Source organism: Pongo pygmaeus, chromosome 18 (genome assembly GCF_028885625.2).
Source record: "Pongo pygmaeus isolate AG05252 chromosome 18, NHGRI_mPonPyg2-v2.0_pri, whole genome shotgun sequence".
Taxonomy (NCBI): Eukaryota; Metazoa; Chordata; class Mammalia; order Primates; family Hominidae; genus Pongo; species Pongo pygmaeus.
The window spans coordinates 17,015,072-17,031,110 of NC_072391.2; the positions used below are offsets into that span (position 1 = coordinate 17,015,072).

General features: G+C 47.6%; 1 protein-coding gene across 3 annotated transcripts in view; it reads left to right on the forward strand.

Annotated features, from left to right (window-relative positions):
- Positions 1-580: 580 nt before the first annotated feature.
- ZC3H7A (zinc finger CCCH-type containing 7A) overlaps positions 581-16,039 on the forward strand; it is a 48,720-nt gene continuing 33,261 nt past the window's right edge. For 2 of the 3 annotated variants that reach the window (XM_054453343.2, XM_063654336.1), the window contains exon 1: positions 581-3,267. The gene's annotated coding sequence lies outside the window, so the exon portion shown is untranslated. Of the gene's footprint in view, positions 3,268-3,975; positions 4,173-16,039 lie in introns of all 3 variants that reach the window. The other variant, XM_054453344.2, reaches the window with a different exon arrangement.

A 16,039-nucleotide genomic window follows, 5' to 3' on the forward strand; every position in this document is an offset into this window, starting at 1 on the left:
GGGTGACACGTCCATGCTTCTTCCAGCAAACCCAAATAAGTGAGAAAGCGGGCAGTAATTGAGGTGGAGGTCCCTGAAATCCCCTCCCTTTGCAGAATGCCTAACGATAATCCCATCCTGTAACTAAAAGAAACACTCATAAAATTAGGAACCCAAACGCCACTGTGCGAGACTCATTCTCACGGGCACGCCCGCACTTCTCTCTTAAATGTGTATGTTCGCTTCGCAATAAAAGCTTCTTGCAGCTCGGTGCAGTGTCTTATATCTGTAATCCCAGCACTTTGGGAGGTCAACGTGGGAGGATTGCTTGAGCCCAGGAGTTTGCAACCAGCCTGGGCAACATGGCAAAACCCTGTCTCTACAAAAAAAAAAAAAAAAAAAAAAAAAAACTTAGCCGGTGTGGTGGTATGTTCCTGTAGTCCCAGCTGCTCAGGAAGCTGAGGTGGCGGGAATCACCTGAGCCCGGGAGATCAAGACTGCAGTGAGCCATGATTACGCCTCTGTACTCCAGCCTGGGTGACAGACTGAGATCCTGTCTAAAAAAAACAAAAACAACAAAAAACAAAACCTTCTTGCCCTTTGCTTCATTCAACTCATTCTTGAATTCTTTCTCTCCACGGTGTCAAGAACCTGGAAACTGGCTGGGGCTGGGGTCTCACCAGTATCCAGAGACCTCCTGAGCCTTCTGGCAACAGGACTAGACGAGGTCATTTCAGATCATGATGACTGCTTGGAAGATCAGATAGGGCACTGTGTTAGTGAGCAACTTTTAGATGGGCTGTCAGCGAAGGCCTCTCCAAGACAGGGTGTTGGAACTGAGTCCTGAATGATGAGCAGCCTCTGGTCACGAGAATAATCCACCCCTTTCTTATTTTGTTTTGAGATGGAGTCTTGCTCTGTCGCCCAAGCTGGAGTACAGTGGCGTGATCTCGATTCACCGCAACCTCCGCCTCCCAGGTTCAAGCGATTCTCCTGACTCAGCCTCCCCAGTAGCTGGGATTACAGGTGCCTGCCTCCATGCCCGGCTAATTTTTGTATTTTTAGTAGAGACAGCGTTTCACCATGTTGGCCAGGCTGGTCTTGAACTTCTGACCTCGTGATCCCCCTGCCTCGGCCTCCCAAAGTGCTGGGATTATAGATGTGAGCCACTGCGCCCCACATAATCCACCCCTTTCTTAGAGGAGCTTCCCTAAAACCATAACCTATCAGCTCTCCAATATCTGTTGCAGCACTTACCTGGTGTTACGGACTGAAACGCTCCCCACTCCTCACATCCCCACCCCGGAGTCCCTATGTTGAAGCTCTAACCCTAATATGACTATTTGAATGGGTCTTTTAGGCAGTCATTAGGGTTAAATGAAGTCATAGCGTCCCTAATATGACTTTTTTTTTTTTTGATACAGGGTCTCTCTCTCGCCTAGGATGGAGTGCAATGGCATGATCTCAGCTCACTGCAACCTCCGCCTCACAGGTTCAAGCGATTCTCCTGCCTCAGCCTCCCGAGTAGCTGAGATTACAGGTGCACGCTGCCATGCCCGGCTAATTTTTTGTATTTTAGTTAGAGACGGGGTTTCATTGTGTTGTCCAGGCTGGTCTCCAACTCCTGAGCTCAGGCAATCCATCTGCCTCGGCTTCCGAAAGTGCTAGAATTACAGGCGTGAGCCACCGCGCCTGGCCTAATACGACTACTTGAATACGGCATTTTAGGTAGTCATTGGGGTTAAATGAAGTCATAGGGTGGGGCCCTAATCTGGTAAAACTGTTGTTCTTGTAAGAAAAAGGAAGACACACCAGAGATTCCTGCTCACAGAGAAAAGGTCATAGGAGGACAGCTGTTTGCAAGCCAGGGAGAGAGGCCTCATCAGAAACCAGCCCTGCCGGCACCCAGACCTTAGACTTGCAGCCTCGAAAACTGTGAGAAAATAAATTCCTGTTGTCTAAGCTGCCTGGTCTGGGGTATTTTGTCATGGCAGCCTGAGCTAATACTCTGGTTTGTAAATCTACGTCACCGAGACCCCTGGAAGAGCTACTGTAGCTAGCGTCCCCACTTCCCCTGTTGTCTCTCCTACAGCCCAATCTCTGCACAGTAGCAGGAGAGAACTTTCTAAAATATGAGACCTTGGAACTCCCAATTCAGACTCAATGAATGACCCCTATCCACACAAAACTCCAAATTCCACATGGCGGCCCCTCTGTCACAGATCTTTCTCCCCTCTAGCACACATCCGCTATGCAGGCCTTTCCTGTTATCCAGACACCGAGCTCCAGCTTCAGGGGTTTTGCACTCATTTTCCCTCTGCCTGCGGCACACTTCCCCCATGGTCGCATGGCTGTCACCTCCTCAGAGGCTTTCCCAAAACCTCCTGTCACATCCTCCTGCTTGAATTTCTTTGATCTTCACCGACCAAAATGGTCTTCTTTGGGCGCCTGTCGGCCCTGATCTCCGCCCTCCATCCCATGGGGCAGGGACCCTGCCTCGCCCACTGCTGAGCTGAGCATTTTACAAGAAGCCGTGCCCGCAGCGGGGCACCTGGCCGTAAAATGCAGATGGACGAGGCGGCATTTGGGCTGGGCCCTGGACAGGGATCCAGGCCTTCCAAGAGCCGGCAGATGGAACTGGAGGGAGGCTGTCTGGATCCCCGGCTGCCCTGGGGCTCCGCGCACCCGTTCCTCATGTGTAGGAATGAAGACAATCACGGTTGTTCTGAGGATGCAGAGTTACTCTTCGCAGAGCAGGGCGCCCCGGTTGAGGGCTCGTCAAGCTAAGCAGGCTCCAGGATGGGCTTCCCGATGCCGACTCTAGCTCTTCTCCCCGCTGGACGCTGTTCTACCTCCTAGCGCATCTGCTCAGGCCGCGGCCAGGGCGAGGCCCCAGAAAACCCAGGTGCTGGTTAATCCGTCTTGAGTCCGAGCGCGTCCAGTGCGCAACGTGGCCTTCCCATTGGCTCACCCAGTGGGCCGCGCGTCGACTCCGGGGCTCCGGATTGAACGGCGCGCCCAGGTCCCTGCCCCCAGTCAGACGTGGCGCCACCGCCCCCAGCCCGTAGCTCCGGCGCAGCCAATGGCGGCATCTCCCGGGCGGCAAGCGCGGCCTCCCGCCGCTAGAGGGCGCCGCCGCGGGCGCGACCGAGCCGCCGCCGCCGCTACCGCTAACCGAGGGAGAGCTGCGAGCGAGCACCCAGGCCCCGCCGCCCGGCTGTCGCCGCCCGCCTGCCGCCGCCCGCCTCCGCCTGCCTTCCGCCGCCGGCCGGCGCGTCGTCCCCACAGGTAGGGGTACGGGGGCGCCGCCGGGGATGAAGGAAACGCGCGCGCCCGCGCCTCCGCCCCCGCGCGCGCGCGCCGCCGCCTCGTGCTCGCGCGCGGCCGTTAACGGACGGCGGGCGGGGCGGGGGAGGGGCGGCGGGGTCCGGGGCCCGCGGACCCGAGAGGACCCTGAGAGGAGCGGGGGTCGGGGCCTGTGCGCGCGGAGGGACGGGTGGGCGCGCCGTCCCCTTCCCCCACCGAGAATAACGTGACCCACTTCTGCCTGCCATTCCCTCGGCAAAATGTCTCCTTTTTGGTGATTTCATTAAAAAAAATTTTTTTTTCGTTATTTCTGCCTGCTCTGGTGATGGCGGGGACCCCGATTCAGCGTCTTGGGCTTGGGGGCGGGAAGGATGCCGGCGGAGAGCTTGGCGCATTAATTTGGGGCTCATCCCTCTTTTTTACCCCCCTTTCTGATTTTTTTATTTTTTCGCGCGGGGTGCAGCTCTGGGCCGGGCGGGGAGAGGCCTTGGGGTCCGCGGAGGCGGGGGCGACGCCCGGGAGGACCGGGACCGGGACCTGTCAGTTCCCATTAGAGGGGCTTCCGGTCAGGCCTGGGCAGCGCAGGGGTGGGGCCGCCTGAGGCCCGGCCGGGGCCTCCGAGGTCGAACCTGAGTCGGGACTGGGTGGATTTGCCAGGAGTTGGGTATTTTCCTGTCCCCACCTGTCTAGGGATGAAAAGGAGTTGCCCGTGTTCGGTATTGAACCACGAAGGACCTTGCCATGCCCAGTACGGTGGCCACTGACCCCCGGCCGTTTGGGACGATGGAGCCCACGAAATGGGACCAGTTTGAGTTGCGGTCCCAGCCGTGAAACGTACATCTGATTTTAAAGACTTAGGATGAGAAAGAACGTAAAAGATGTCATTGGTAACCTTTTATACTTAAATGCATGTTGAGATGGTCATGTTTGGGACAAATTAACGAAAATAGATCATTAAAATTAATCTTGGCAGGATGCAGTGGCTCATGCCTGTCATCCCAAAACTTTGGGAGGCTGAGGCAGGAGGATCGTTTGAGTGCAGGAGTTCAAGACCAGCCTCGGCAACATAGTGAGACCCCTGTTTCTACAAAAAATTAACTGGGCGTGGTGGTGCACCCCTGTAGTCAGCTACTGGGGAAGCTGAGGTGGGAGAATCCCTTGAGCCCTGAAGATTGAGGCTTCGGTGAGCTGAGATTGTGCCTTTGTGCTCCAGCCTGGGACACTGTCTCAAAACAAATAAAAAAACAAAAGTTAATCTCACTGCTTTTCTTTTTCCCTTTTTTTAGTGTGGCTATTTGGAAATTTAAAATGACATATATGGGCCGGGCGGGGTGGCTTACGTCTGTAATCCCAGCACTTTGGGAGGCCGAGGTGTGTGGATCACCTGAGGTCAGGAATTCCGAGACCAGCCTGGCCAACATGGAGAAACCTCGTCTCTAGTAAAAATACAAAAATTAGCCAGGCGTGGTGGCAGGCGCCTGTAATCCCAGCTACTGGGGAGGCTGAGGCAGGAGAATCGTTTGAACCGGGAGGCAGAGGTTGCAGTGAGCCGAGATTGTGCCACTGCACTCCTTCCTGGGCAACAGAGCGAGACTCCCTCTCCACATACATGCATGCATACATACATACATACATACATACAATGACACGTATGGCTCATTTTGTGTAATATATTTTGTATAATATTTCGACTGTACAGTGCTCAGCTGGGGCATCTGAATGGGTGGAGGCCCTGAGAACAGATGTCTATCTGCTGATCTTTCCTGCTTCTCTGATGGCATGTGGCCTCCTTCCCTTAAAGCTCTCAAAGAATCCACTGCCTCTTCTCATCCTGAGCCAAACTATTGAACTGAATTGCACAATGGGGTCTTGTCCTAATTTGCAGAATAATTCAAGTTAATGGACAGTATTTTCCCTGTTGAAAAATTTTCCCTATCTGCTGTGTGCTGGAGGCTACAAATAGTTGTATGAGGTTTGGCTCAGAATGAGATCATGAGTTATTGAGGCTGAATATTATCAATATTTGTGCGTGTGTGTTTGTGTGTGTGTGTGTGTTTATTCTGCAAAGAGCCCATTGATTTTTCTGCCATACAAACGAAGTGGAGAATTCCTGCCTTTCTTCATGTTACTGTGACTTTTCGTTGGGGGTTTTACACAGACCTACACCCTCTTCCCTTCCCATTCCCCAGATTCTGTCAGTTTTTGCAAATAAGAATGGTGGTTTGTCAGCCACATTGTTCCACAATTCTTAATTTTGACTGATTTTAAAACCTGCCAACTGGGGTGGGTTAAATTGTCATTGTAAGTGGAAGAGAATCAATTATAGAAACTCTCAACTCCAGGGATGGTGAGAGTGACTATTGGAAAGTTTTGAGCATTTCAGTAAAGGAAGAAAGAAACAAAAGATGTCTGTATCCTGTTGCCACAGATACCCTAGAAAGGGCTTTCTAGAGACAGTATGATGTGAGCAAACTTTTGTCTTCTAGATAACGTCTTGAAGTGTTTTTTTTTTTTTTCTAGTGAAAATATTTTTCTCCAGAATCCTTATGAAAATTACTTAAAGTGTGAGGTGTTGGCAAATCAAGAAGAAATTTTAGATAATTTTTAAGGAGAGAAGTATTAAAGTATTAATCCGGAAGTTTAAAAATTACTGCTAGTGATAACATGTTTTAATTTACATGTACACAAAAGGCATATTAAATGAGATGATTTTCATTTATGTAAAGCAACGAGGTTACTTTTTCACAAATAGAAAACGGGAAGCTTTATGTTTTCTGAAAAGCCCTGAATTTGGAGCAGGACATTAATCTGGCACATTTGGTAAGAAGGTGAGAGTGTGTTGGGGTTACTTGGTTGGGAAGACTTCATCGGCTGGCGGTCTTGGGCACATCGTGGTGGTATCAGTGTCCCCAGGCAAATCATTTATCATGAAGCTTTTACATGAAATATTCCTGTTGAGTTCTTCCATACAGAGGTCATAGATAAGATGAGACGTTCCTGGGAACCACCACTTAGCAGGGCTTGGGTACTGAGGGAGGCTCTTGGCAGGCGGAGCCTCTTCGCAGAGGGAGGCTCTTCAGGCTCTTCACAGACTTTGTATCTTACTGAATCTGAAATCTGACAGCAATTTCAAAGTGAATAGTTCCTGTGGGGGGAAGAACTCCAGCCAAAATGTAACATTACCTTCCTGCTGTTGTTTGGCATACCCTCTCTCATGAAGTTTTCCTTTTCAGTAAAAGGGATAAACTGTTTCATAAAGTATCCAGTAGGAGCTTCAACATCTTTAATGTCTTATCATCTGGGTTTGCAGCCTTCTGAGGCTTGCGTTGTGCCCCAGGTGCTTTTGTAAGTGTTGCAAGAGCCAGTTAATATACTGTTGCCAAACAAGGATGATAATAATGATACTTTAACTACTTTGTAGTTGTTTTAGAGCTATTAATATTACACAGACAGGCTTCAGTCTGGGGATAGAATTGAATATGGACTGGAATGTATCATTTTTCCTCCCCCCCACCCCCTTTTTTTTTTTGAGACAGGATCTTGCTCTGACACCCAGGTTGGAGTATAGTGGCATAGTCATAGTTTGCTGTGACATCAAACTCCTGGCCTCAAGCAATCCTTCTGCCTCAGTCTCCCGAGTAGCTGGCACTACAGTGTACACCGCCATGCCCATTTAATTTTTTAAACATCTTTATAGAGATGGGGTCTCCTATGTTGCCTAGGCTGGTCTCAAACTCCTGGCCTGAAGCAATCCTCCCACCTCAGCCTCCCAAAATATTGGGATTACAGGCATGAGCCATTGCACCCAGCCTGTAATTTTTCACTTGAAATGTAGGGATACCTTTTTAGGCAAAAGTACAAATGCTGTGCTAGGTGACCTCTGCACTGCATTCACTGGGAGACTTTGGTCCTGTGTTAATACATCTTGTAAGTAAGGCTGTTTTAATATTATTTGTATTTAAATGCATTATGTTCTGGGTGGAGCATATCCCCTTGAAAGATTTTCCCTGGAGTGATGTCCAGACTCCTGGCCTGTTGCATTCCTGTGAAAGCCCTCTGCTTTGTCTGAGTTGCATTAAATGACGTCTGTTGAGCATATCTTTTTGTGTACACATGTGCACACGCATGCGTGTGTTTCTTTCATTTCTCCTGAATGGCTTTAAAGTGCCCACCTGTTCATCAGAGCCATATTTGTCTTTCAGAGCCCAGCCCAGGGCCACCCTAGACAGATGCTCACTCCCCTCCAGGCGTCTTTGGCACGTAATGTGCAAAAGAGCCAGGTGGATAGGCTCTCAGGCTTGGAGCCAGGCTGTCTGCCTTTGAAATCGAGCTCTGCTACTTCCTAGCTGTAATCCTGAGCCAGCTGCGTCACTTATCTGTATTTCAGTTTCTTTACAGTACCTGTCACTTAAGGTTAGCAGGAGGATTAAATGACTTAATACATATAAAGCATGTAGAACAGTGCCTGGCATCCAGTAAGAGCTACTATTTCTGTCTCAGTATGTTGCAGTCACATTTCCCTTACCTTGATGTCTTCTGTTAATGAGAGCTAGTTTCTAAAGTTACCATGTAAGGTCAAAAGCTCATGGATGTGGATTTGTCTAGTTACCAACATTGTACTAGACTTTGGGATAATGAGTTTAACCTACCAGGCACTGAGTAAATAGTAAGGGAATTCTGAAGATCCAGGATACCTTGAGATCTTACATAACTTCAAGATTAGTAACAAATTTTAAATCAGCTGATCCCAGAGAGATGATATTCCAGTTTGTAAGAGTTCAGTTAATTTAATGAAATTCCTATTTAATTGAGTTTCTTGCTTTAAAATGAACTGTTCAAAGTGTCTCTCCTTGGGCCAGGCACGGGTCATGCCTGTAATCTCAGTACTTTGGGAGGCTAAGGTGGGTGGATTGCTTGAGCCCGGAAGTTTGAGAACAGCCTGGGCAATATAGTGGGACTCTGTCTCTACAAAAAATACAAAAATTATTCAGGTATAGTGGCATGTGCTTGTAGTTCCAGCTACTTGGGAGGCTGAGGTGGGAAGATTGAGCTCTGGAGGTTGAGGCTGCAGTGAGCTATGATTGTGCCACTGTACTGCAGCCTGGGCAATACAGGGAGACACTGTCTCAAAGACAAAACAAAAAAACAAAGTGCCTTCTTCCCTGGAATTCTTTTTCATTTAGGAGGAGAGGGGATCAGTGAAACTTGTCATTGTATATCTTGAGGAATCCCTTATGGTTTCAGGTTTTTTTCCATCGCTGTCTCTAGCCAGTTCCCACTGTATTAATTCACTTCCCACCTTGTTCCCCCAAAGGGTTGGAGGCCGAGCTCCACTATAACCAGCTCTGTTTGCATGCAGTCATTTCCTACTGGGCACCCTCCTTCTTCACACTTGCTTCTTGTGAACAGTTTTACCAGCTTCTGTCTCCTGGGCCTCTGAACTTTGTATGAGGCATTCTCTTTACACTGGGCTGCTTACTTCATTCTTTGTTCAAGTATTTGTTGAGCTGGACCCAGATCTTGTTCTTACAATGAAGCATAAGAAGTACCAGGTACCTGCTGAAGTGAATAAGAGGGATGAGACTGGGGTGAGGCAGCAATTTAGGGTGGCAAGGGAAGGTCCCTAATAGTGTTATTTAAGCTCACTTCTGGATGGATGAAAAGGAGCCAGCTCTGTGAAGAGCTGAGAAGCGTATTTTGGGCAGAGGGAACAACAAACACAGTGACTTAGAAGCATGGAGTGCCTGACTTGTTCTGGGAGCTCTTAAAAGGTCAGTGTGACAGGAGCCTCATGTGTGAAGCTGGGGGAGGGAGGAGCTGCATGGCTTGGGGACAGGGGTCTGCTAGGTCACCGTATGGAGGCAAGGCTTCATCCAGCGTCCCAAGCAACCGCTGAAGGGTCTTAAGCAGAGTGCAAGAATTGAGGGGTGTGTGTGTGTGTGTGTGTTTTAAAAATTTATTTTAAAGACAGGGTCTTGCTCTGTACCCCAGGCTGGAGTGCAGTGGTGTGATTATAGCTTGCTGAGCCTTGAACACCTGGGCTTAAGCGATCTTCCTCCCTCAGCCTCTGAGTAGCTGAGACTACATACAAGCTGGTGCCACCAGTCTGGGCTGATTTTTATTTTTATTTTTTACTTATTTTATTTATCTATTTATTTTTGAGTCAGACTGTCGCTCTGTGGCCCAGGCTGGAGTGCAGTGGCGCAATCTTGGCTCACTGCAACCTCTGCCTCCTGGGAGAGACCAAGGTGGGCAGATCACCTGAGGTCGGGAGTTCAAGACCAGCTGGACCAACATGGAGAAACCCCATCTCTACTAAAAATACAAAATTAGCCGGGTGTTTTGGCATGTGCCTGTAATTGCAGCTGCTCAGGAGGCTGAGGCAGAAGAATCACTTGAACCTGGGAGGTGGAGGTTGCAATGAGCCAAGATCGTGCCTTTGTACTCCAGCCTGGTCAATAAGAGTGAAACTCCGTCTCAAACAACAACAAGAACAACAACAACAAAAACCTTTGCTGTCAAAAATAACCAAAGTCAAAAGATTGACATCAAATTGGAAAAAATACCAATAACATCAGAAAGGACTATTTTCCTCAACATATAAAGAGCTTCCATAAATAAGTAAAGCTCAGCAGAAAAATGAGCAGAGGGTATGAGCAAACAATTCATAGACAAGGAAGTACAGATGATTCTTAAATCTGAAAGGACGCTGAGCCTTGCTAATGATAGATTAAAACAAACATGGCCTCATCACATTGCCACACTGTTTCTCACTTTTTTGGTTCACAAGGATTCACACATTTGATAATACCTGGGTGAAGCGGTGAACCAGGAATCCTGTGCATTGTTGGTGGCAGAATCATTTGGTGTATTGTGGCAATAGCTGGCAAAATAAACAAATGCATATGCCCTTTATCCTTTAGAAATTCTTTTTTTTTTTTTTTTTTTTGAGGTGGAGTCTCACTCTCTGGTTCAGGTGGAATGCAGTGGCATGATCTCTGCTCACTGCAGCCTCCACATCCTGGGTTCCAGCTATTCTCTTGCCTTAGCCTGTGTAGTAGCTGGGATTACAGGTGTATGCCTCCACACCCGGTTAATTTTTGTATTTTTAGTAGAGACGGGGTTTCGCCATGTTGGCCGGGCTGGTATGGAACTCCTGACTTCAAGTGATCTGCCTGCCTCGGCCTCCCAAAGTGCTGGGATTACAGGTGTGAGCCACCATGGCCAGCCTATCCTATAAAAGTTCTTTAAAGGGATACTTAGATGTGTATGAAATGCCCCGTGTACATGGTGACCTTTAAAGATTGGAAACAACTAGAAGGTCCATCACCAGAGACCTGGTAAAATTATGGTACAACCATATCATAGAACGCTGTGTGTGCAGAAAACAAACACACTGATCACATACTACATAAAGACAATGGGGTACAGAACTCACTGGTAGCTCCGGTTTGAATAAAAAACAACATATGCACGGCCGGGCGCAGTGGCTCACGCCTGTTATTCCAGCACTTTGGGAGGCCAAGGCAGGCTGATCACCTGAGGTCAAGAGTTCAAGACCAGCCTGGCCAACATGGTGAAACCCCATCTCTACAAAAATACAAAAATTAGCCAGGCGTGGTGACGTGCACCTGTAATCCCAGCTACTTGGGAGGCTGAGGCAGAAGAATTGCTTGAACCCAGGAAGCGGAGGTTGCAGTGAGCCGAGATTGTGCCATTGCACTCCAGCCTGGGTGACACAGTGAGAGTTCATCTCAAAAAAAAAACAAAAACAAACAAACATATACACAGAATACTTTTAACTTTTTATTTTGAAATAATTATAGACTCACAGGAAGTTGCAAAAGAAGTATATAGAGTCCCATGAACCCTTCCCTTCCTCTTCCTTCAATGGTGACATATAACTGTAGCACACTGTCTCAATCAAGAAATTGACATTAGTGTAATATTGTTAACCAAACTACGGGCCTCGCTGGGTTTTAACCAGCACTCGTGTGTGTGTGTGTGGGGGGGGGTGGGTGTGCGTGCCTGTGTGTGTGAGTGTGTGTGTAGTATTATGCAGTTTTATCCCATGCATAAATTCATGTAACCACTCCCACAATCAAGATACAGAATCGTTCTATAGAATGTCTTTGTCGGGCCGAGCGTGGTGGCTCACGCCTGTAATCCCAGCACTTTGGGAGGCTGAGGCAGGCAGATCACGAGGTTAGGAGTTCGAGACCAGCTTGACCAACATGGTGAAACCCCATCTCTACTAAAAATACAAAAATTAGCTGGGTGTGGTGGCGCGTACCTGTAATCCCAGCTACTAGGGCGGCTGAGGCAGGAGAATCGTTTGAACCCAGGAGGCAGAGGTTGTATTGAGCCGAGATCACGCCACTACACTCTAGCCTGGGCAACAGAGGGAGACTGCGTCTCAAAAAAAAAAAAAGAAAAAAAAAGAAAGCAATATATATGTCGGGATTTTTCTGAGACTGGTAACAGTGGTTGGTGGCCCTCCAGGAGGGCAAATGGGCAGAAGGGCAAATGGGCGGCTAAGTGATAGGATGGGAAGGAGACATTCCTTTTCACTGTCATGTTAAAATGAACAGTTTAGGATGTCTGTGAGAAATTCAAATGGAACTGTCAGACAGGCCAGAGGGTCTGCCTGGGGATGGACGTGAGAGTTGTTATGGGGCCCTAGATGAGGACATTTGACATCTGGTGGAGGGAGGACCTCTATGGGAGAGTATGGCTCGGGGAGATCTCAAGAGTGGGTCCTCAGGGCTCTCAAGGTGAGAGGTCTGTGGAGATGGAGCCTCAGCCTGCAGGAGACAGAGTGGGCTGTGAGGTGGAAGTTGAAGGGAGGGGCCTCTAGGAGGGAGTACTGCTGAGGCTGAGTAAGGAAAGGGACTGTTGGGTTAACTTTGTAAAATTCTTTCTTTCTTTAAAATCGAGGCTAGATTTTAACAGGATCCAGAACTAAGATGGTATATTTTTAAACGTCTTTTTCTTTCTTTAAAAAAAGGAGCTGGACGAGGGGGCTCACACCTGTAATCCCTGTGCTTTTTTTTTCTTTGGAGACGAAGTCTTGCTCTTGTCCCCCAGGCTGGAGTGCAATGGCGCGATCTTGGCTCAGTGCAACCTCCACCTCCTGGGTTCAAATGATTCTCCTGCCTCAGCCTTCCGAGTAGCTGGGATTACAGGCGCCTGCCATCATGCCCGGCTAATGTTTGTATTTTCAGTAGAGACAGGGTTTCACCATGTTGGCCAGGCTGGTCTCGAACTCCTGACCTCAGGTGATCTGCCCGCCTCGGCCTCCCAAAGTACTAGGATTACAGACGTGAGCCACTGTGCCCGGCCAGTCCCTATGCTTTTAATCTCTGTGGAATTAAAAAAATTAGCTGGGCATGGTGGCACACTTGTAGTGTCAGCTACTCAGGAGGCTGATGAGGGAGGATCGCTTGAGACCGGAAGTTTGAGGTTGCAATGAGCTGTGATCACACCAGTCTACTCCAGCCTGGATGACAGGGTAAGACCTTGTCTCAAAAAAAAAAAAAAAAAAAACCACAAAGGGATGTGTGTTGAGGGGAGATTATTTCACAGGTAAAACTAATCAATGGTGAGGAAAAAAAATTACAGTAGTGGTTTGGGGAAGGGGCATGAGGGAACTCTCTAGAGTGACAATTAATGGTCTATATCTTTTCTTAAGAGACAAGATCTTGTTCTGTTGCCCAGGTTGGGGTGTAGTGGCGTGGTTGGCAGCTCACTGCAGCCTCCAACTCCTGGGCTTAATCAGTCCTCTTGCCTTAGCCTCCTGAGTAGCTAGGACTACAGGCACGTACCACCACACCTGGCTTATTTTTTTGTAGAGATGGGGTCTCTCCATCTTGCCCAGGCTGGTTTCATACTCCTGGGCTCAAATGATCCTCCTGCCTTGGCCTCCCAAGGTGCTGGTCTATATCCTGATAGGGCTCTGGGTCACATGAGTTTGTCAAAACTCACATTAAGATTTGTGTGTTTTACCTTAAAAAACAAAACTGTAAACAAATATTGATCTCTAGTTAATGATGTGTATGCTGAGATGTTTAGGTATCTGCAGCTGACTTTGAAATTTATTAAAACAGTAAGATGGACTGATGAATGAACAGAAGGATGAGCAGATAGATAAAGATGGGCAGATGTGATTTCATAAAATATTAATTGTAGGTCTGGGCATACAGTATTATAATTTTTTTAACTTTACTGTGTGTTTGAGAACTTTCAAAATAAAAGTTTTTGGGGAAACACAAAACTACTGAACATGAAATACTCTGTCATATTATATTTAAATATTGCCTGATATTATGATCCTAGATCTATAAACATCTAAAGGGGCGTATTTTGTGCATTAAAAACGTCTATATCCATTTTCCATTTCCTTTCAATCACTTACTTGTGGTGTCAGCTCTTTGCCACACGCCTTTTTTGTATAAGGTTGAGGTTCAAGGTTCTCTAACACTTTCTGGGGAAAATAGCTTTAAGGCTATAAACTTGGCAGATATCACTACCCAGGAGTCCATTCTTAGCCAGCAGATTAACTTTTTGAGTCAACCTCAAACCAATTCCCCACCTTGGCTAGATAGAGGCTGAGAGAAAGGTACATCATTCACTGAACTGTGTGGCCATCGTCCTGGTTTCAGGCATCCTTTTCTTTTGTTCCCTCCCTCTGGCCTGACTGCTCTGGCATCCTGAATACTACTCTGGGTTCCTCTGAGCTCTAAAGTTCGAACTCTAAGTGAATTGCCATGTTTTAGCTAAAACAAACAAAAGCCCGGTGGTCCCTTAAGTCATCTTTCCAAGGAAGGGCTCAGAGGATAGATAAACTTTAAAAAATTTGTTTAATTTTTGTACAGAGGTAATTTGTTTACGTGGCTCCAAATAAAACAAAAGTTTTGAACCCATTGAAAAGACCTCGTCCTACCCCTTTTCCAGCCTTCAGTCTTCTACTACTGCTGTAGTCTCCCATGATTCCATCTGGGACTATTTTATGTCTACACAAGCATATGTCAATATATATACCTACCTGTCACTTTAAAAAAAACAAAACGGCCAGGTGCGGTGGCTCACGCCTGTAATCCCAGCACTTTGGGAGGCGTAGGTGGGCAGATCATACGGTCAGGAGATCGAGACCATCCTGGCTAACATGGTGAAACGCTGTCTCTACTAAAAATACAAAAAAGTAGCCGGGTGTGGGGGCGGGCGCCTGTAGTCCCAGCTACTTGGGAGGCTGAGGTAGGAGAATGGCGTGAAGCCGGGAGGTGGAGGTTGCAGTGAGCAGAGATTGGGCCACTGCACTCCAGCCTGTGTGACAGAGTGAGACTCCATCTTAAAAAACAAAACAAAACAAAATGGGTCATATGGATACTTATATGCCTCATTTTTTTTCCTGTAATTTCTTCAGGCATTTCCTTTTTGATAGACATTGGGTTAGTTTTTTAAAAAAAATATTATTTTTGAGACAGGGTCTCACTCTCTTGCCCAGGCGGGAGTGCAGTGGTGCAATCGTAGCTCACTACAGCCTTGACTTCATGGGTTCAAGCCATCCTCCTGCCTCCATCATCTGAGTAGCTGGGACTACAGGTACGCACCACCACACCTGGTTACGTTTTTTTTTATTTTTTTGAGACAAGGTCTCACTCTGTCACCCAGGCTGTAGTGCACTGGCATGATTACAGCTCACTGCAACCTCTACCTCACAGGCTCTATCAGTCCTCCCACCTCAGCCTCCTGAGTAGCTGGGACTACAGATGCATGCCACCATGCCTGGCTAATCTTTGTAATTTTTGTTTATTTATTTATTTTGAGATGGAATTTCACTCTTGTTGCCCAGGCTGGAGTGCAGTGGCACCATCTCAACTCACCCCAACCTCCGCCTCCCGGGTTCAAGTGATTCTCCTGCCCCAGCCTCCGGAGTAGCTGGGATTATAGGCATGTGCCACCACGCCCGGCTAATTTTGTATTTTTAGTAGAGATGGGGTTTCCCCATGTTGGCCAGGCTGGTCTGGAACTCCTGACCTCAAGTGATCTGCCCACCTCAGCCTCCCAAAGTGCTGGGATTACAGGCATGAGCCACCGTGCACTGCCAATTTTTTTTTTTTTTGAGATGGAGTGTCACTCTTGTTGCCCAGGCTGGAGTGCAATGGCGTGATCTTGGCTTACCGCAACCTCCGCCTCCCAGGTTCAAGTGATTCTCCTGCCTCAGCCTCCCAAATAGCTGGGATTACAGGCATGCACCACCATGCCTAGCTAATTTTGTATTTTCAGTAGAGATGGGGTTTCTCTATGTTGGTGAGGCTGGTCTCGAACTCCTGATCTCAGGTTATCCACTCGCCTCGGCCTCTCAAAGTGCTGGATTACAGGCGCGAGCCACCGCGCCCAGCCTCTTTTAAAATTTTTTGTAGAGATAGGGGGTCTCCCTGTGTTGCCCAGGTTGGTCTTGAACTCCTAGGCTCAAGTGATCTTCCTGCCTTTGCCTCCCAAAGTGCTGAGATTACAGGTGTGAGCTACCATGAGTGGCCTGAGTTAATTTAAAAAATCTTTTTCTTTTACAAATAGTGCTTCTTTAAATTACTCTGTACATATAATTTTTTAAAAAACATTTATAAATTTAAAAAAATATATAAATTTTTTTAAAAAAGCATTTCTATTAAGGACATGGGCCAACATGTCTAAGTAGATAGAAGGGTGGAGTGAGCTTCCATGCTCTTCATCCAGCTGGAACCATTATCCGTAT